This window comes from Mustela nigripes, chromosome 1 (assembly GCF_022355385.1).
Source record: "Mustela nigripes isolate SB6536 chromosome 1, MUSNIG.SB6536, whole genome shotgun sequence".
Lineage (NCBI taxonomy): Eukaryota > Metazoa > Chordata > Mammalia > Carnivora > Mustelidae > Mustela > Mustela nigripes.
This window is the reverse complement of record NC_081557.1, coordinates 167,494,637-167,517,103: the sequence shown is the minus strand read 5'-3', so window position 1 is coordinate 167,517,103 and position 22,467 is coordinate 167,494,637. Positions and strand designations below refer to the sequence as shown.

The following is a 22,467-nucleotide window of genomic DNA, read 5'->3' as shown; positions in this document are numbered from 1 at the left end:
TTAAGTGGTAGTTATATGAATGAGTTTGAAATTTTTTCTTTAATAATTATATGCTTCTTCTAAATGCAATAGTTTTAAAATTATTAAAACAAAATCACGCAGGAATTCTTTTAAATAGAAGTATGACTTGGGTCCCTGGGTGGCTCAGTGGGTTAAGCCTCTGCCTTCACTCAGGTCATGATCTCAGGGTCCTGGGAGCCTGCTTCCCCCTTCTCTCTATGCCTGTCTCTCTGCCTATCTATGATCTCTGTCAAATAAATAAATAAAATATTTAAAAAAAAAGAAGTATGACTTAAACTTATATATATATGTATATGTACACACACACACACACACATATATATATATATATATATATATATATATAATTTTATTTATTTGTCAGACATATACAGAGGGCATAAAACAGGGGGAGTGGCAGGCAGAGGGAGATGCAGACTCCCCACAGAACAGGGAGCCCAATGTGGGATTTGATCCCAGAATCCTAGGATCATGACCTGAGCCAAAGGCAGACACTTAACTGACTGAGCCACACAGGTGTCCCAAGATTTTATACTTTAAAAATCTTTTTTTGCCCTATTTCAGTTTTCCTGTAGAAAAGGGTAGATACTGAAGATACTTGCAATCTTAGAATGTTTTTGAAAAGAAATTTATTATAGTAAATTAGAAAACTTACACCCTAGCAGTTGAATCACATCAACATTTTAGACATAGAATTTTAAAGCACATTTTTATTTGAGCCCAACACGTTCCTAATACAACCTGGCTAAGATGACTGACAAACTGTATGTAATGTGCATTCACTTCTATAAAACATTTTTATTACAGGATCTCATACACTTCAGAAACAGAGTCGAAAGTTATAACAATGTCAGAATCTGAATGATACCCATAGCAGTATTATTATAATTTAATATTCATTGAGTGCCAGCAGTGAGCTAGACTTTCTATAAAACACTGCATGAGAACTGGTTCCTGTCCTCTAGACAACCACCCTGTATATATATATATTGAGGCCTTTTGTTTCTTTATAAAAGCAAAGCACAAAAGTTTTCATTTGGAATGTATGAAATAATTCTGAATAAATGAAAGCTCAAAATGTAAAATAACTATAGCACCATGCCTTACATACCATAGTTAGTGAATAATTATTATTTATCTAAACATGGGCCACTAATTTAAACTTAAAATTTCATCAATCAGTTCACATCATTCATTTTATAATATTTATTAAATCCTCACCAAATGCAAAGCCAAGTGGAGAAAAGAGGTGAAGGTAGGAAAGCGTGTGATGTTTGGGGTGAGGCATATTGACTGACAGGACTGCACAGCCATGAAGCAGAAGTTATTACATAGGATGATTTTGGCTACAAGTAACAGAAAATTGGACTAATAGTGGTCTAAGTAAATAGGGTTTTTTTTTGTTTTGTTTTTTCCCCTCTCACATAGCAAGAAGCAAGATGATGGGTGATTGCTGGTCTTGTTTCCATTGTTGTTTTCACTAGTAAGCATATAGACTCTAGATTTTCATTCCGTTTTTCTTCATCTGCTGGCTCTCTCCTCCTCTGCTTGATGTTCCCTGATTTTTAATATGGCTACCATAGCACCAAGTGTCATTTCCATATGGGAGGAAGAAGCAAGGGGTGCCTAGGTGGCTCAGTTGGTTAAGTGTCTGACCCTTGATTTCAGTTCAGGTCATGATCTCGGAGTCCTGATTTTGAGCCCCACATCAGGCTCCATGCTCAGCAGGAAGTCTGCTTGTCCCTCTCCCTCTGCTCCTCCCTAGCTCATTTTCTCTCTCTCACTCTCACTCAAATAAATAAATAAAATATTTTTAAAAAGGAAGAAGAGGCAAGAGAAGTTTCCAGCCACATCTGTTCCCTTTATCAGGAAATGCAATCACTCCTAGTTGCAAAAGTAGGTGCAAGAATGACTTTCTGGCAAAGGGAAACATTGTGATTTTTGTCCTAGAATGATTGTAAGGAGCACATGCAGACTGGGCTTCTACCAGTAGAAATAAGGCATATTGGCAGTTTGAAGTCAGTCTACAGTATTCCACATAGGAGGAGGAAAATGAAGTTGGTGGCAAAATCTCTGAGGTCTCTAGGCAAGTTTAAGAGGTTAGGCTTTCTCAACAAATACCTAGTATTTGATAGGAGTCTCCTATAAATGGATTAGGTGCTTGACTGTCATAAACCTTGGAACATTGCTAGGATTTTATGTTTTATTGTGATTGAGAATTTTCTTGGTATCCCAGTTTTATCTCCTAGAAAAAAAATGCTTGCCAAATAGGCCTTACAGAAGGAGAGTTTTGCAACCTATTTAGCAAAATAAGCAGGAAAATATAACAAAAGATGCATCTATCATTGATCCACCAGAAGCCAGATTTATCCTGGAGCAGCCTATATGATCTCAGAATTCCATAGAGATATGGGGTCCCCTAAAACCTGACAGTGTTAAGTGCCTGGCAGGCTGTTTTTCCTCCAACGTGTGGACAGCCTGCCCTTAAGAGGTTTTGTGAATACTCTCTCAACACATTCATTCTCAGTACCTTTTGTCTAAATAGGACGTGAAAATAACAATGGGATGCTTCTGGAATGTTATCTGTATACAAAGAATTTGCCAGCGTATATACTTTACTTACCATTAAATACCAATAATTTTTGACCTTATACAGCAGATATGAGGAGTTTTAAGAGACCATGATTTATGTAATTCTGGCAAAATACTTTGAAGTGTTACAAAGAAAATCTGAGAGTTGTGCCAGGTATTTTCCTATTTAGTGAATATGTATGTGTATGGTCTAGGAATGACAGATTTAGGGGTGAGGTGCTTTCTAACTTTTTCAGTATCACTTGGTGCTGATTTTTAGTGATTATGAAAATTAGCTGAAACTTTGACCTTTTGGAGAATCAGTTCCTTTTTTGTTGTTCATTTTAAAAAGTTTGTAATAGGTTCTAGGTCTTTGTAGGAAATGTGACCACTGTTAGCATTGCTTTTTAAAAGCTAAAATCCATATTGGTTTCCTAATTTATGAATGAAAGGATACAAGAATATTCAGAGACTTGTGCAGGGAAAAGGTGGGGGAGAGATCATTATATCTTAACTCATTTCTATTATACCCCGTTCCTTTCCTGTGGGAAGATATGAAAATGTGATGTTTCATTAAGACAGGTTAACCAGGAAGTAGAGTCCCAATGGCCATTTCATATCTAGAAGCAAAATTACATAACTGTTGCTAAGACAGATTTAATCAGCAGGAACCAAGACTTGAGGCAATGACAGATAAACAGAGATATAAGTTCTGGTGACAATGTAATCAAAAACATCTGGTGATGTCTAAACGACCTTAAAAGGCCATCCAGAAGCATTTTGCTAGGATTCCTATACTGTCAGCCTAACAGAGGTTATGCTCCGTCCATTGGAAATTAGGAACTTTGATAGTTTGGGGCAAGCTAATGCAGCAAAAGTCCAGACTACATTTTTGGACCAAATGTAGAAGGATGTGGCTATAAAGACTGTAGCTCTAGATGTGTTCTGTTGGTCAGCTCAAAACCCCTGCATATCTAGGTTGTGTGTATAACTTTATTTCTTATATTAAGATCTTTAGTATTACACACACATACATATATAATTACCTTTTTTATCTCTAATAAAGCAGTTTATAGTTTGCTCCTTTCAGTTTTCTATGGATTGGTTAAAATTTTAAACATAGATGTGTTTCTATGAATAATGAACTAGAGAGGACTGTAGCTGGTGGTTTAGAGAATAGCTCCATTTGGTGATACTTCCCACATGTGTTTGGCTGGGCTAAATAAGCTACTTCTGTTTTGAAGAACACTGGATTGTTTATGAAGGGTGTTGGCACATTAGAATTATATAACAAACCTAACAAGAATTTTCAAACCATCTTTGTATTTAAGTCGGTAAATGTCAAAACCTTGCACAAAGATCGGTGCTTACTTTGTGGGAAGAGTGGTGGAAAGAGCCTTCTTAGGAATAAAGTGTTAGAGGAAATTTGCTCTCCACAATTCATGTGTTGTGTACAGTTAAGGAGGAGAAATACCTTGCTTATAGATGGAAGACACTTATATCAGGATTTCATAATGTGCTGGAGGATACTGATGGACCTTCTATCTGGAATGATGAATGGGAACTGTATGTGGAGGGAAAAAATTAACATGAGTTATGGGATTCTCCACATTCTCCACATTAGAACATAACATGTTCTAACTTGGAGCTTGTCTGCCTTCAAATATCTCTTAAGTTGCAAATCTATCTATAAATGAGCCCATGTCTTTTAGATGACTGGTTATAGGGATATTGCATGCCATTTTCATTATCTTATATGTCTAATTTAGCAGGAGTAAAGTGATTTTTTTTTTTTTTTTTTTTTTGGTGATGGGATTAACATTTGCGGTCTTTGTCAGTCACCCAGGGGCAGGAATTCTGTAGTTTCCTGAGCACATAGTACTCTGTCCTATTTGAGGGGAGTTAGGCTTGGCAGCCAGATACAAAAAGGAAAACAAACATTAGATCTGGATTCACTTCTGATTACAATCTGCCAGTTAATGTTGTGTCGATAGAGGTAGCTGAAAATGTGTGTGTGTGCGTGTGTGTGTGTGTGTGCGCGCGTGTGTGTGTGCGTGTAGATTTAGGGATAGTTTTGGCTACCATAGGTGGCTTCTTGTTTTGTTGGGCTTGCTGAATCTCCTTATAGAAAAGAGCCATGTCCTGTTTATCAGGTTTCTTTAAAAATCCTTTTCTTCTCAGTGCCCAAAACACATTAGCTATTATTCTGTGTGTCAACATGCCTTCTTTCTTGAGCATAGCAAATAAGGCAGCCTCCCTTCAAATGTAATCCAACCCCTTAAGGGCAAATTTTTTTGTCATCATTTATGTGGGTAATTACAGGTATTCCTGCTATAATTTACAAAATTATAGGAAGTTTAATTTTCTTAGTTGTGGGTTTTCATCACAGAAAGTTGTCTGACTAGTTCCAATGCTTCACTCTGAAATCCATTGTAATATATTAATTTTTTACTTTAAATTGCAGTTCTACTGTTCTATACAACCACGGTGGGTGGGAGTCGATGGTAGATGAAGTAGATGAGTTTAAACTAAAAAGAAGCAATGAGGGTCTTTCAGGAAATTCTGATTTTATAGAGTCTAGCCAAAGTGTTTTGGTTTTGATTGACTGATATTTTGCTACTGAGATTCAGCAACTGATGAGCAGTTTTACCACAGTCCTTGAAAGCTTGCACTGTGAGAGTAAATAATTGCTATTTCTCCTTATTTCTTCCCAGTGTGTTAGTTTACAAACAGAAAGTTTCTGTCAAAAGCAATTAAAATATAAGTAAAGTAAGAAGTGGTAAATTTTAATTCTACTTTATTCCAGAAATCAGATTTCTCTTAAAATAACATTATATATTCCTTCTCTGAAGTAATTCATACACTTCGTTGCCAGAATGTCTTCTATATACAAGAGGTTAAAATATGGGTGCCTGGGTGGCTCAGTTGGTTAAGCATCTGCCTTTGGCTCAGTTCATGATCCCAGGGTCCTGGGATCAAGCCCTGCATTGGGCTCCCTGCCTGCTCAGAGGGGAGCCTGCTTTTCCCTCTCCCACTCCCTCTCCCTGCTGTGCTCTCTCACTCTCTATGTCAAATAAATAAAAAAAAATTCTTAAAGAAAAAGTTAAAATAAATCATTAGATAGTTTTAAGGAAGTCAAAGTACAGTTGAATGTACTATTTCAGAGAGTCTAAGTGCAAACTTCGTGTGGGTGTATGTGTTTAAATTTCTCCTTGGTTATTTTGCATAACAATAATCAGTCATTGGCAATACATTTTTTGAGTAGACATGGCCAACGTACATAAGAAGATATAGGGTAAAGTTGACAAGAAAAAAAATATATATACTTTTGGCAAAACCAAGAGTTGGACACTTGAGGAATATATTTTTTAATTAAAAACAAAAAACAAAAAAATCAAAGTTTCTCTCTGGCACAAGGATGAATGAGCTGTATATCCAAAGTGACCCAAAGAAAAAGAAGGGAGGTTTTTATTGTTATGACTGTTCTTAGGAAGAAATCTTCAGAATTACATAAAACAGGACCCAACATTTAATAAGCAAAATATTTACATTCTCTCTGCCTAAAACTTTCCTATAGGAGATGAGGGAATGTGTAACATGAGGGCCATTATGTCTGTGAGAAGCGTTTGTCCTAAGGGCTTTTTGCCTGTTTAGTTCACTGTGTGTTCTAGTAACATTTCTTATCTTCTAGCACATTGAGGTAAAACTTTCTGTATGATAGCTTTGTGGCTTGACAGTACAATGAATTTTTTTTTTTAAAACCAATAGTATATTTTTAAAACACTGAACATGCAAGATAATACATAACTAATTAATACAATTTGTCTGGTTAATGATTTTAAGGGAATAATGCTAAGTTGAAAAGGTAATGCATGCCCCTTGCAGTTAACTTGGAAGAGAGAGAAAGGCATGGAGAAACAATGGCTATGCCAGTTTTCATACCCCTTATTTCCCCAAATTAAGCTAAAAGGGGATCAAAGCATCCATATGCTGATTTAGTATCTTGATTGAGGTTCTCTCTCCCAGGAGGAGTCCATTAGATTTCCACACTCAAACAGGAAGAGTCCTGGTGTTAAATCCATCTGGGGTTATTTTGCTGCTGGCATTTTTCCTGCTGTACCCCTGCCGCTCTGTAAACTGATCATCTCTCTTCAGATGACCACCCTTCCTTGACACTGCGGGAGAGTGTTAATCTTTCTGGCCTTGTTCACGGCATGAGGTAGCTGAGTGTTACTTTCAATCCAGGTTGCTTTTCCTTGGAGCCCCAGGTTTACAGTTCCTAGCACCCAGCAACCTGACTCCCTGTATCAATTTTCTTTGAAAGTACTGTAGCTCCCACAAGTCCTGGCCCAAGATTGGTATACTGTCTGCCCAGTATGGTATATAACCTACCCATGTTTTCTACCCTGGGAAGTTCACTTAGCTGTCAGAAGTCTTTCTTTATGAGCTTTCAAAGTACACATGGGTTCCTAAGGTAACTCATCCCCCATGGGCTATCCTCTGGTATTTGTTTCACAAGGGAAGAGAGAAAAATCAAGTCACAGACAGAAGAATAAGTGTGGCATCATTTTTTTCCCAAAGATTTATTTAAGCTTTTTATTAAAGATTTTTTTAAAGATTTATTTAATTGAGAGAGAGAGAATAAGTAGGAATGGTGGGAGGGGCAGAAGGAGAGGGAGAGAGAATCTTCAAACAGACCCCTGTTGAGCATGGAGCCTGATGTGGGGCTCAATCCCAGGACCCTGGGATCATGACTTGAGCCAAAATCAAAAGTTGCATGTTTAATGGACTGAGCCACCCAGGTATCTTTCCAAAGAAGAAAAATAGCCAAATAATACAATGTAATCCCAAAGAAAAGTAATGTATTGTGAACAACCTACTTAGTGAACAGAACAAAAACTAGTGTCAGAGACTTGAGTTCAGATCCTGATTCTCCTCCTTTTGGCTGTATGATTTTGCTCAAGTAATTTAAAGTTTCAAATTATTCAAAACTTTCTGTGCCTCAACTTCTTCATCTGCAAAATGGGGGTAATCATATCTCCTTCACAGGGTGGCTGTGAGGATAAAATAAGATAGCGTTTATTTAAGAACCTAAATAACAATAGGCAACAAATACAAGGTAGCTATTGCACTATTTTCTATAAAGGCAAACTAATTCTTCAACTTTTTTTAATAGGGTGTAAATTTATGCCATTAATATTGCCGTTTAATAAAGCACATACTTTTGTTTTTAAAAGTCCTTTCTGTTAAAAGAAAAAATGCCCAAAGGAAAACAACTAAATACAAGTTTCTGCTGTGATACTAACTCTTGCCAAATATCATTGCACAACTGTTGGTTTGCAACATTGCATTGGCTTAAAAAAAAGAAATGCAATATTTGTTAAAGCAAATATTCCAAGTAAATAAATTTCTTTTATAATTCCAAAGTCAATGTGGCTAATACCACAATGGAAAACCTTACAAAATAAATAACACTTTTTAAAAATAATTTTGCTTTTTAAAAATTTCAGTTTGTATACACAGTATTCCTTTCAAGCTGGATTTCCAAGTTTGAAAGAGAATTAATATAATTATTTGAAAAGCCTCCTTGAGCTAAGAATTAATACATTTCTATTTGTGTTTCTTAGAATAGAAATGGCCCTTGGCTTGGTATCAACAACCATGGGGACTGTGATCTGATGGTCATGATGTTAAGGGCTTATCTTTGATTTTTTTTTTTTTTTTTAAGGACAAGTGAATGTGGCAGTTGAGATACTGAAGACTATATTTAAAGAAATTCTTTTTTGAGTATAGCTGATGTACCAAGTTACATTAGTTTCAGGTGTACAACATAGTGATTCAACTTCTCTGTGTTAAGCTATGCTCACAAGTGTAGCTAACATCCAAATAGTATATTTTTATTAATATATATTAGTATTTGTTTTAAGAATTAATACATTTAAAAAATTATTATAAAAACATTTATATTTCTCATAGAAAATCTGGAAAATGTAGATAAATAAAAAGACAAAACTACCGGTAATCCTATCAGTCAGAGATAATTACTGGATATCTTCGAGTCTTTTAAAAATTCATTTATACCATTTTACTGTTTTGGCAGCTATAAAAAGTACCAATGACCAGGTGGCTGTAAAAACGGATGTTTATTTTCTGTAGCTCTGAAGGCTGGAATTTCAAGATCAACGTTCCAGTGTGGTTGGGTTCTGGTGAGGGCTCCCTTCCGGGTTGCAGACTGCTGAGTTCTCATTATATCTTCACAGGGGTGGAAGGAGCGCACTAGTCCTCTGGCCACTTCTTAAAGTTGGGTTAATCCCATTCATGAAGACTCCACCCTCATGACCTGATTACCTCCCAAATACCATCACATGGAGAATTAGATTTCGATGGGTGAGTTTTGGGGCACATAAATACTTAATCCATAATCACTCTTGTATCTACATCTATTTAAAACAACACAATCACACATCTGGAATTTACATTTATCCGCCTAGCAATGTGTTTTGCATGTTTGTCCATATCGTTTTTCCTTTATATTTTTAACATCCAAAGACTTCCATTGCATGAATAAACCCCAATTTAATCAATCTTCTATCATTAACCTTTTAACTTTTTACTAATTTTCTTCAATTTTACATCGTACTTCCACAGACATTTTTATGGCTAACTCTTTGCATACTTCTGTGGTTTTGTTCAAAGTAAATTATGGGTCAAATGTGATATGTAAAAATATTAGAACTGTTGGATATATATCTCAAATTGCCTTTCAAAAGCAAGTACAAAAGGACATCACTTCTTCCAGTCCTTCAGTGTTTATTTTCCCAAAGCCTCGATTATTTCTATTAAAAATTTTTTTATTAAATCAGTAAGACTAAAATGCATATGATTTTACTTAGTCCTTATTCAATTATGTGATTATATTTTCTTGTATTTGTCTATTACTGATTTGTAAAGGTATGCCACATGAATATGTAAATGTTAAGGTGTTAAAGTTGAGATCTGAATATAAAAAAGGAACATGCTTATTTGCTTTCCTGCTTTTTCTCATTTCCTGCTTTGCTGTTCTCAGCCCTTTTTGTACTGGGTCTCACAGTTCCTTAAGTGAAGTGGTCCTATTTTGACTTAAAAGGAACTGAAAATTGATTCGACTTGGAACTTCAAATGGTAGATCAAATTTATGATTTATGCCCTTTAAAAAAGGGCTTGCTTAAATTCAGAACTCTATAAACATACATCATCTCACATTATTCCTGTACCTTTCACCTACAGATCAGAAGGGATTAAAAGAGTCAATGCAAATATTATGACACATCACTCAAAGTCTTAGAATGTTGAATGGAAAGGACCTTTAAAGCTCTAGTTCAACAATTTGGTTGGTTCACAGAGGAAGAAGGTGGAGAACCTCTAGACTTTAGAGTTAGAACCCTTGTTCAAATCCTAGTTCTGTCACTTACCGAAAGTAAATAGGAAAATGTACTCAACCTCTTGGGACATTGGTTTTGCCATCTCTCAAACATGGTTAATGTTAACTGGTTCATTAGACTATTGTGAGGTCAGTCGCTTTCCCGTACTCTAATGACTTACCTGGGGTCACTTTACTAATTAACCGGACAAAACAGACTAGAATCCTTATCTCTTAATTATTCATCCCATGCTCAGTTCACTGTACCCCAGTTCTCTTTCTTAATTAAGGATCTCGAAGCATGGCATATCAAGCTATAGCATCTTAACTGAAAATATACTAGAATGAAACAAAGGTGTGGTGAATACACTTGTTTAGTTGACCTAATCTCTCAGTGCCGTCCAGGGAAAGCCCACCAGGAACACATACCTATGACTGGACAAGCTAGATTTATTCCTGGGTGCAAGGAAGGGAGAATTTCATTGGGAAATGTGAGACATTTCAGAAGTTTTTGAAGGACTTATCACAGGATCAAGACAAATGTGAAATGACTTGGGGGGATGGTTTAAGGAAGTGGCTTTGCCCTCATTAGCATGTTATCCATAGTTGGGGATAATTCTATGATTAGACATTTTTAAAAAAAGATTTATTTGAGAGAGAGAAAGAGATAGCATGAGGAGGGGCAGAGGGAGAGGAAGGAGAGAAGCAGACTCCAAACTGAATGCAGAGCCCAATATGGGGCTCTGTCTGAGGATCTTGAGATCATAACCTGAGCCGAAATCAAGAGTTGGCCACTTATCTGACTGAGACACCCAGTACCCAACTGGACTAAGACTTAAGTCCGGACTAAGACTGGACATTTTTAAAAATCCTGTGTATAAGATGGGAAAAGTAAAGTAAGCCCAAAGCAGCAGTTGGGAAAAGAGCAGCAAGTTTCCATATTAGCCAGTACATGGGGATGTTTGGTATTTCTATGGTTTGCACAATGACCTTGTTTCTGTGCTTAAAGAAGTTATGGAATAGTTTTGTCTTTCTTCGTCATAGGCATTGGTGGTGATTTAGAAGCTTATTTATGATCAACTGTAGAATATCAAGGCCTATTGTGAGTGATGCATTAGCTCTTAACACTGCTAACGTCTGGCTGTGTTAGGCCAGTTTCTGAATGTAAGAAGCTGCTTTCCTTTTTATCTGTGTTATCTTCTCTCTTGCCACTTTTAGGCCAGCAGTGACTCTGGGACAAAATTCTGGCCAAAGAGATACAAACATGTTCTGGGATCTTTCCGTTAAAATTGGATTTTACCTATTGAAACGTATTGGCACCATCCCTTCTTGCTGGCCTATCTTCCTGCTTGGGGGAAAGAGGATGTATTTATAGAAGGTGCAGCAGTCTTTTTTTTTTTTTTTTTTGTAATAATGAGGAAGATCAAGGAAATCTCAGTCTTTGGCATGACTGCTCTGCTGAACCAATCAAGCATTAGTAATTGGATTTCTCACTGTAGGGGGAAAAATAACTCCCTAATTTAAGGAAAAAAGTCACTCTAGTTAGGCTGTTTGTTACCTATATTTGAAAGCATTCCTAAAACATTAGGTATCCATGTTCATATTTACTAAACTAGATACTTTTCTGGCAGCCAGATTTTTATGATGGCTCAGAGCATATTCCATTTGGAAATATAACTTGGAAATACCCCATTTTTTAAAAATAAGGCTTATGTTAGGTGGAAAAATTGTTTTTTCTGCTTCATAAAATTTGTCATTACTTCATTCAGATGCAATTGCTTCCTTGGTTTCAGAAACCTACATAAAAATGAAGGCTTTATAAACCTTCCAGATTAAGTTCAACGGAAAGAAGTGTGGGCACATTTTTGTAGACTTGACTATTAAAAGGTGAATACAGCTGTAAACCTAATTGCTGGATAATTGTGACTTCACTGTTGCAGTTTCAGTGGTGAAGTCCCAATGGGTCCCTACAGGCATTGTGATTTGTTAAGCTTAACAGTGTATTAGTTGGCTTTAATGATCACTGACTAAAGGGTAGAAAGACCTCTTATCCTCCGAGAAGGAGAATTCCATGGTTACTCTCTACCACTGTGGTTAGCAGTTTAGAGCTCCTAGTACAGAATCAATGGCCACTGGAAAACTGATACTGTGTTGAGAGATGAGGATGAGGACAACAGCTAATTACTATTTTTTTTTAAAGATTAAATTTATTTATTTGACAGAGCGAGACATAGCGAGAGAGGGAACACAAGTAGGGTTAGTAGAAGAGGGAGAGGGAGCAAGGAGCAGGGAGCGTGATGCTTAATGACTGAGCGACCCAGGTGCCCCAATAGCTAATTACTATTAATATCTAGTGTGCAAGAACACTAAACCACAGGGGCCAGTAGGAATTCAATGTCTTCCAGATTCTGAATGAGAGGTTTTAATAAAAGATAAGGGATGATGTTCAGAGAAACTTGATGTACTGACATTTAGGACTCATATTGAAAATTATGTGTCTATGGTTAGAATAAATTTGACTCAATCCACCAAATGATAATTATTCCACAGGTGTTTCTTATCTGCCTTTATACATAGTAGGTGCAAAATAGTTCAAGAAATGGTTGAAAGTCCATTAGAATTTGGCTCTGCAGAATGGCTCTGCAATAGTGACTATAGTTTATCAAAATATTCTCTATAAATGGTAAATCAATTAGCAGGTTACAATTCCTATATTACAGTTATATTACTGAGTAAAATATATTAATGTTCATTGTGGTGAACCTATACTATCCAGATGCAAGGAAATTGAGTAATTGATGAGGAAGATCCTTGTCCACTTAATTAAATAGAATGTGAATCTTGCATGGAGTGCTTGACTCTACCAGAAAAATGTGTCAGTGCATGAAGCTGACCAGTGTCTTTTTCAAGAAAAACTCAACCCTAATCCACAACAAAACTGTTTCACAATATAAGTTTAATATTCTATACTCAGAATATTTTAAAAGTCTGAGTTTTTCTTCCAGTTCTTATATAGGCAGATGAAATAAATCCATCCAAATGAAAGGATTCATACAAACAGCCCCCTGAAGGGTTATTGGCTATAGGTATGTGTTGAAATTATAGGCGCTATACACCTTCATGAAATTTGAGTAAACTGGAGAAATTCACTGAAAGAGGAACATGCAGAATATAAGTTTCATGGTAATCCTCTTCGGTAGGATTGTCATTATGTAGGCTTCTCAGACTTCCTTCCTGTTTTGCATTTCGTCAGGAAAGAAGCTCTTTGAAATGAATAGGAGATCCATCCCAGGAAAGATACTGCAAAAGATGTTTAGAAGCTTGTCTGTTTTTCCTATTTTGTTGTTTTTGTGATACTGAACACCTTCCCACAGAATTAAGTTCTGATGAAGTCTGTGTCACGACGAACTTATTTTCAGAGAATGAATGCATGAAAGAACAAACTCTTAGTCTTTTTGCTAGGAATTTCTCTCCAAATCTGTTAAAAGCAGAGGAAGGGGCAGATGAAGTCAGTGAGCTAAGTACTAAATTGGATATATCAAATTAGCAGTAAAAAATAAAGGAGGGAGTCTAGAGGCCATTCTACCTATCACAGGGGTCCTGAAGGTACTTCACAGCACTGGACTTTAAGACTGGTAAGGAAGCAGTTGCCACAGGGATAAGCTAGTTCACCAAAACGATTTTGCTTAACCTCTTTGGCAGAAAGGTTGGCTATGTTTTGCACCTTCTTTGCACTTACTTGTGACCAGGAAGACTAAGTTCTGGCCAAGAGGAGTTACTAATGCCTTCTCCAGGCATGGCCCATAAAACACCTCTCACTCAATCTTCCATGCTCTTTTTCTCCTCACCTGGCTAGATGTAGGAGGATCCAGCAATGTACTCTGAGGCCCTGAGGAATGGTAGAGTCTCTAGCTAGAAGCAGCTGGGTTCCTTTGTGGAGCAGAGACCCCTACCAAAGCATATTGCACCATGATTTGCTTGAGAAATAAACCTTTATTGTGTTAGTCTTTGAAATTTGAGAAGTGTTTGCTACAGCAGATAGCTTATCCTAACTGATTTTGAAATTTGTACCTACCAGTGGGGCACCGGTGTAACAACAAATGTGGCACTGATTTAGTGTTTGCCAGTGGGCAGCGAGGACTGTGATATTAGAAGCTGAAAATATGGTCATGAATGGGAAGAACCTTGGATGTTGTCTGGGAATCCAGAAGGCATGATTTATACTTGAAAATCTTATAGCTTTAGGACAGTGATTCTTAACCGTGGGTACATATTAGAATCACTTGAAGAACTGTAAAAACTATCTATGCTCTGTCCCCACCCCCAGAGATTCTGACTTAACGTGTGTGTATGTGTTGGAGAAGGGGAAGATCATTAGTAGCATTTTAACAGTTTTCCAGGTAGTTCTGATATGCAGCCAAGCTTGAGAACCAAAGCTCAAGGCAGAGATCAGCAATTGGCTTTTTTGTAAAGGTCAAAATTGTAAATATTTTGGGCTCTGAGAGCACTATCATCTTTGTTGCACATATTCAACTCTGCTGATATAGCATGAAGGCAGCCATGACAATATGTAAGCAAATGGGTAGCCTGTGTTCCAGTAAAATTTGTTTACAAAACAGGCAAAACAGCTGGATTTTACCTGTGGGCACTTGTTTGCTGATCCTTTCTCTAGGCCTGTGATTCTCAAAAACTTTCTTCTTGGGACTGATTTATCTTTTTAAAAACTACTGAGAATTACAAAAAGATTTTGTTTATGAGCTATATTTAGGAAAAATTACCACATGAAAACTGAGAAGTTAAAGATACTAATGAGCTGAAAATAATCATAAATCCATTATGTTAAAATAAATAATTTTCAAAAGCACTTTATTAAAGGATGACAATGTTTCACATTTTTTGTAAAACTCTATACTGTCCAGTTTAATAGGCATAGAGATTCTCATTTGCCTTCCCATTTGCTCTGTTATGATATGTTGAAGTATATGAGGAAAACGTGGCCTGACACAGATGTGGACATATTTTCTGTGAGAAGGGCAATCTTCTTTTGTCAGAGTATTTGAATAGCCTTTTCAAATAACTATGGATAGTTTTTGTAATAATTCAAAATAGGTGATAATTTAAATTGATTACAATGTAGATTCTGAAATCATATCAAGGAACTTTTTGCACATTATTACATTAAAATCTATTAGTTTACTGTACTTCAAAGGGATTTTTTTACCCATGAATGATTTTGTGATATCTTTCATCGGTTTCTTAGAAAATATTGTTTCACTGATTTACACATTGACACACCTCATTATATAATATTTCTAAAAATCACATTTGTTAATATCAGTACTGATATCTTCCGAAAAGTCTTTAAAGATTCAGAACTGTCAGGCGCATGGTGTCAGAGATGATTTTTCCAAAATTCTAATTCTTACTTGAAAGCTTGAGTTTTATCATTGGCAACAGATACTGTCAGGTTGTTCGCCTTCAAGTGACAGGCTCACTTCATTTATTTTCAAGAAAATGACTGCCAAATACCCAAGTCTGAATAACCATATTTTGTTTATCACTTGTTCTCTCAAGTAAAAATGGTGTCCCATGAAAAAGAGATGAGTTCAGTTTGCAACTCAAACAATCACATATTGCTTTTCCTCCAAGACAACCATTGTATTTTGGTATGCAGCAGAAGCGCTTTACATGTTCTTTCCTTTTGATCCCACAGAATATTGAAAAGACTTGTACTCGAGGGTTGAGATTTAATAAAGTGAATAATTTTTCCTGTTTCAGCAGGGGCATTCTTAAGTGAAAGGTGTTTTTTTTGTTTGTTTGTTTGTTTTGTTTTTTGTTTTTTGGGTTTTTTTGCAGCAAGTTTATGGTGACAAATAGGACCCAAAGTCCAATGATACAGTGATGCAGTTTGCTGAAAGTGCCTTGATTTGTGCTAAGGCACCAGCAGTTTCACCCACCACTGCTGGTGTGGCATCTGTGCAAGTGTTGTCAACACTGTGAAAAAGGCAAACAACCTCTTAGAGTTTTTATAAAAGTAATTTTGACTTGTGGATCCACTAAAAGAATCTCCAGGATTCCTAGGTTTGTGTAAACCATACTTTGAGAACCCTTGTTTTAGGTCATGTTCATCAGTGTGTTGGCTTCCTCTGGTAAGGTGTTTCAAAAAAGAGATGTGTTCAGACAGGGTTACTCAGTTTTCAAGCTGACCAGAAAACAATAGACAGTCAAAGACTTGGGGTAAAAAGTGGTTGGGAAGCTAACTGCCTCCAGATCCTAAATAGAGCCATGAAAGTCAGGTAAAACTTTTTAGTTGGTTATCATGAATTAGTTTTAGGTCAAGGATCTGATTAAGAGTGAAGCCTTGTGATATGAAACCATAATAAAAGTAGCTGTTAAGGAGAGGGAGGGAAGAGAAAGACCTGAGACTTACAGATTGGAGCAAATGCAACAGAAGCCTAGCATGTTTTTGATGAAAATTTTATTGTCAAGAAATCCAAAATATCAGACTAAAAAACTCACTGGCTGAGCTGTAAAATCACATTTTGGGTTCTCAGACTTTTGGTAACACTCATTTCAGCTGTTACCAAAGGGAGTAAATACACAATAAGAACTCCTAAAAGCTGAGTCCAAGGAGTAAAGAGGGAAAGAGAATTGTTCCCAAGTAGCAGAATTAAAGCTTAATTAAATAACTCACCTTCTCCCTAGGATAAGGGCTTTAATAAAACCTACCAAGCAGGATTTCAGAATTGCAATAGGCCAGTGAATACTGTAATTCCCATTATTCCCCTTTTGGAATAGAAGTTCTAATTGCATTTATTCTGTTCATGATCCACCACTGTACATAGACTAGGCTCATAACAACACCACTCTCTTCCTTACCTGCCTGCCACATACAAAGGTCTGAGCCGGGACTCCACGCCATAAGGAGGTGGTGTGGCCGCTGGATGGAGGAATCCTGATTAGTCAACAGAGCATAATCTTGCCCTACACCTTGAATTGGATTGTGACATGAGCAGGGAGAAAATTTTATTGTGCTAAGCCAGAGATTTTTGTTACCACACTTGTTACAAATGTTCTCTGTTACAGCATTTCAACGACTCTGAAGAAAGTAGAGTCTCTTCCATTGATTGAAACATGAGAAAATGAACTGAGGCAGTGGCAGAATCAGAATACATAGTAAAGAGGTAGACTCGGTAAGCTTCTGGAGACTGAGGAGATTTGAGCAAAAGGGACAGCAAGGGCTGTGGGATGAGTTCTAGCTCTCTATGTCTAAGTGGGTGGAAGTTTTGAATGGTACCAATAGAACAATCCAGTGAAGTTGTCCAATAGGCAGTAGTAATATGGAGGCTAAGAGCCAAGGGCAGAGGTCTCAAAAGGAGGAACATACAAGACAATCATCAAGGTATAGGTGATGGCTGAAGCCATGGGAAGGAGCAGTGGTGGATGGAATTTGTTGGGATGACTACTGAGAGGGAGAAGAGTACAGAGACCATCTAATTAAGAGTAGAATGCATAAAAGAGAATACTCCCAGAAAGGGCAAACTCCCAGAAGGGAAGCAAAATGGTAGCAAAAGGCTAGTCCATTTTGAAGAAAAAACAGTTCAAAGAATTATTAAATATTAGAGTCAAATATTGCAAAGAGTTCTAATTTTAAATTTAAGAGGGTATTGGTGACCTTCATCAGGATAATTTTAATACAGCTTTGATGTAAAATTCAAATCATTGTGGGATAAATGCCTCATGATTTTATGGATGAATAAACAGACTGAAGGTGTTAAATCTTGACCAAGGTCCATGGTACATATTGGAACTTGGCTTGGAACGCTTGCCTATCCAAGACTACAACCTGTGCTCCTCCACTCTTCCAAACACAGAAAGATGCTATTCAGATATAATTTTGATTATCATTTTGCTAAAGCAGTATAAAATAGAAGGCTTACAGAAACTGTAAAGGTCAATATTTTCAGAGAGAAAGGTATCGGTGACTTTTCTATATTTTCTGAGATGATTCCCCTCTCATTCCTCCTTCCCTGCTTTCTTTACCTTAAGCTGATTCTATGGATTTTGTTGGTAATGTGGAGTTAAATTTTATAACATGAATGGGTGTGTCACTGTTATACACTTTTAATAGGATTATGTTGGTTTTAGAACACAGGTTGTATTAGTCTGCTGAAGTAAACTTTTTCCCTAAAACTACGTCTAAATAAGATGATTGATAGAACTTTTTTCTCTAAAGTTGTATAAAACTTAATTAGCAAGATCAAAGACTAGAAGAGCTTAATAGCCACAGTCACATTTACCAGATGCCTGGTTAGTAATTTAGCTTTTAGAATATAATCCCTAAACAAGTAAAAAACAGAAACAAATTTTTTTTAGGAGATTTAACTTATGATTTTTTACTTCAATAAACCTAATGGAAAATCTTAAGTGCTGTTATAGAGCACTATTTCAAAATAAGCCCCTTAGCAAAATAAATGAAAGACATGTAGAAACCTGAAGAAGCATTTATGCTTCAGAGCCAAGGTGTCTGCAGAACTTGTGGAGGAAACCTCTCTTTCTTTCATTTCATATAAAGACCATTTTGTGTGAAATAAAGGAGAGTAATTGGCATCACTTGAATTCATTATTCATTAAATTTAACTATTTTTGGCTTGGTATATACTGATTTCCTAATCTGGAATGCCTGCTAAAATATTTTCATTAAGATGTGTTATTTTAAGTAGTAAAGGACCTTCCAATTTAGGACTCAGAACATTCAATTTGGAGTATATATAAAGTCAAGAATAAATACAGTCAGCATTATTAAACATAAACCTTGCTACTGCCCTACTTCAGTTGCAATTTTTGATTGCATAATTCATTCTTGTTTATCCCCTTTGCATTTCTATAGCAACTATTTCTGTGGAATTTATGTGTTTGGTTGAAATGTCCCAGTAGAACAAAAAAGAAGCTTTTGTAAAATTTTTCTGAAGGCTGAATGTAGTGATGAGGAATTGAGAAAGGACCGGGCTTGTTTGCAAAGCAATTAAAACAAAAAAAAAATCTCTTTATATGTGTTCAAATGTGTGTGCAAACACACACTGGATGTGTGTCTCATTTTAAAGACCATAAACCTCATCTGATTATCCATATTCACTTAAAATGGGGGTGGCAGATGACAATCTCCCTTTTAAAAATTAGTTGATAGGAAACAATTCAGAGAGCAGAGATATTCAGTCTCATCTAAAAAAAAACCCCAAAACTCATCTTATTTTTAAGTTACCCATGTGGATTTTTGTAAAATTATAAATAGAAAAATGTAGCTATCACATGCCAATTACATGTTACATAAGAGATAGGGTAATGGATGTGTTCCATGTTTTAAGGGATACTATTATGCAATGCACACTGCCACATGGGAAATTCAAAGGAAACATAAAATGGTTTATGAAAGAACAAAATTAAACTAAGTTTATTTTTATTTCTAAACTAAGCTTATTTTTTAGCAATTGTAAAACATTTTATTCAGTTGTTCTCATCAGGACTAAATTTATCTTATTCAGACAATTAATTCAGAAGGTTCAGAAAATTTTTGCTTATGAGATTGAGATCTGACAAGATTTAGATTTCTAATGACTGTTTTTCAGAATCTGTTGTATGCTGGAAGGATAACATTGCAATTTCTAAGTCTCTTATCAAATGTTAAGACTGCTTAACACATTTCATAAAAGCAATAAAAATAGAAAAATTATATATTAACTAAATTTTGTATTTTTAACATTTTAAAACATGTTTTGTATTTAGGTGAAACAAGGCTAAAATTTGTTTTTTTTTAAGATTTTATTTAATTATTTGAAAGACAGAGATCACAAGCAGGCAGAGAGGCAGAGAGAGAGAGAGGAGGAAGCAGGTTCCCTGATGAGCAGACAACCTGATGCAGGGCTCTCTGTGGGGCTTGCTTCGGGGCTTGATCCCAGGACCCAGGGATCACGATGTGAGCCAGAGGCAGAGGCTTTAACCCATTGACCCAACCAGGCACCCCTGGGGTTTTAAAATTAGAATAGTTGTCTTGTATGGTATTAGTTACATATAATAAAAGCAAGTAAAACAAAAACTTTGTAATTTCATACTAAATGTATTCACTAATTCATTGAACATGTATGAATTATTTACTCTGTGACAAGATATTCTACCTATATCTCTGGATACATAACAAAAGTTTAGCTACTCGATACTTTCCGAAACCTGAGGACTAATTCTTACTATCACTGTGTAGTAAGATCATTTGGTGCAGGTCCTGAGTAAAAGGGAAAAAAGGAGCAAACAAAACAAAAGTATACTGATGAATTACAAAAACTACTATTTAACTGGGTTGGGACCAAAGGTTGTTAGTGCTGTTGGCCACAACTATCTGAAAAGAGCCCAAAATGTCAAGCTGACCTCTTAATGGTGACTGGGTAATTACCAAGGTTCAGTGGTTTGTTCTTGATGTGCATCCAAACATTTGGATGTCTGTCCAGCATTTTTAGTTAGAGCTTTCTCTTCTATTAACGCAGTTTAGGAAAGTGTAAAGTAGGAGCTGAACATTTATGATACTATTTTTATCATTATATGAAACAAATGAAAGCAGTCCATATTTTGAATGCATTCCCTTAAGTTCATGTGGGGCTCAAGTTGGTTGGCATTAGTTATTTATGCCTCATTGTTGATAGCAAGAATGCAGATGTTGTGAATTCAGAACCTGAGGGACAGACAATAGCTAAGATCCCCATAGGCTGTGACATGTTCCGTGAAAGACAGAAATGGGTGATGCGAATGATGGTAATGGGCTGGAGGGGGTGGGAAGGAAGTCAAAAAGAGGCTCTCCAAGGAGGCAACACCTAACTTGAGGTCCAAAGGATGAGGAGCCCTGGGGGAAAGAATGTTGCCGGCAGGCAGAACTAGTAGTGCAGAAATAGGCAGTGAAAGGAGCGCGTTGGTTAGGAACAGGAAGGAGGGTAATTTATGCTCCACTGGAAAGAATCTTTCTGACTTAGGTGATTTCATATCCAATGGAGAATGCTCCGCTGTCAAGCCGCAGAGCCTGGGTTGCAGTACAGTAATCAACCATCCCCAATTGCAGCCACTTCGAACAACTAGATTTCTCTCTCACCCACTCCATCTGTCCATTGCCGTCGGCCACGTGCTCTGCTCGGCGTGCTCCTCACTCCAGGACCCTCGCTGACCCGGCAGTCATGACCGGGAACACAGCCGTTACGGTGCAGAGTAAAAAGCAAGCCCGGCACATCCAGGGCAGCCTCTTAAAGCTTAGCAAACGTCGCTTCCACTTGCATTTCATTGGCCAAAGCAGTGACTAATCTCAAGTCAGGAAGGGAGTGTGGCTCTCCAGCGTGCCTGGGAGACGAGTAGAGCTAGAAGTATTGATGAGCGGAAGTAATAATGTTCCCTGTGTGGGTCAGTGAATGACCTGGTATTGCATGTACAAGTGGTGAGGGGGTGCGCGTCTTCAGGGAAAAGGTCTATTGCTTTAATCAGATTCTCAAAGGAATCCGTGACACAACAATGATTAAAAACCGCTGGACCAGTTGAAAACTGTCATGTAAACAGATAATTGCTATACAAGGCAATTTGCAGCATGAGTGAAAGGCTGAAATGATTAAAATGTTGTGAGTGGGGATGTGTGCACGTGCGTTGTGTGCACATTTGTTAGGTGCACGCAAGTGTGTGTGTGGTGATAAGGCAGACATTGAGCAAATTCATAGATCAAAGAGTGGAAGGCAGAGAGCAGAAAGCAGCGGATTAAAGACCCCAAAGGGTTAGGGGAAGTGACTGAAGCCCCAGAAGATGTCTGAGGAGAAGGTATCCAATATTCTCTACAAGTGTTAGCTCTGGGGATCAGCTAATTCCCCGATGGAATTAAGGAGGAAAGGGGAGCGGGAGTAGGGAAAGGACGATACTCCCACAGCTCAGGCTGCAGGGGGAGGGGAAAGAGAGGACCGCTATTTTGTCTGATAGATGGACAAGGGCAGCTACTTACACTGAGGAGATCGTGGAGTATGTTGACAATTCGGAACAGCTGTAGGGGAAATCTGAAACGGAGCTGACTGGGGACAAATGAAAGGACTGCCAGCAGCACTGAGGGTCCGGCTGATGTTGGAGAACATAGATTTGGTGTGGTGCCAGTACACAGAGTTACGGGATTTTTCCGTATCCATGCTCAGCTGCCTGGAAGCAGAAGCTGAGACAGTTGATGGTTGGATTGGATCTGGGGCTGGGGATTGGCAGAGCAGGTGTGGCAACATGTTCTGCTGATAATAGGAAGTTCAAGGATCTCTGAACAGGCAGAAAAGACTAATTTAACTTTTAATTTTTTAAATTAAGCTGGTCTGGGGGCGCCTGGGTGGCTCAAGGGGTTAAAACCTCTGCCTTCAGCTCAGGTCATGATCTCAGGGTCCTGGGATCCAGTTCCGAATTGGGCTCTCTGCTCAACAGGGAGC

General features: G+C 37.3%; 1 long non-coding RNA gene across 4 annotated transcripts in view; it reads right to left on the bottom strand.

Moving 5' to 3' along the window:
* The window catches only part of LOC132014198 (uncharacterized), an 81,386-nt gene extending 59,993 nt beyond the window's left edge, over nt 1–21,393 (bottom strand). For 3 of the 4 annotated variants that reach the window (XR_009403242.1, XR_009403237.1, XR_009403239.1), the window contains exon 1: nt 21,123–21,393. This is a non-coding gene — a long non-coding RNA (uncharacterized LOC132014198). The remainder of the gene's footprint in view (nt 1–21,122) is intronic. The other variant, XR_009403240.1, reaches the window with a different exon arrangement.
* Between the last annotated feature and the right edge of the window lie 1,074 nt (nt 21,394–22,467).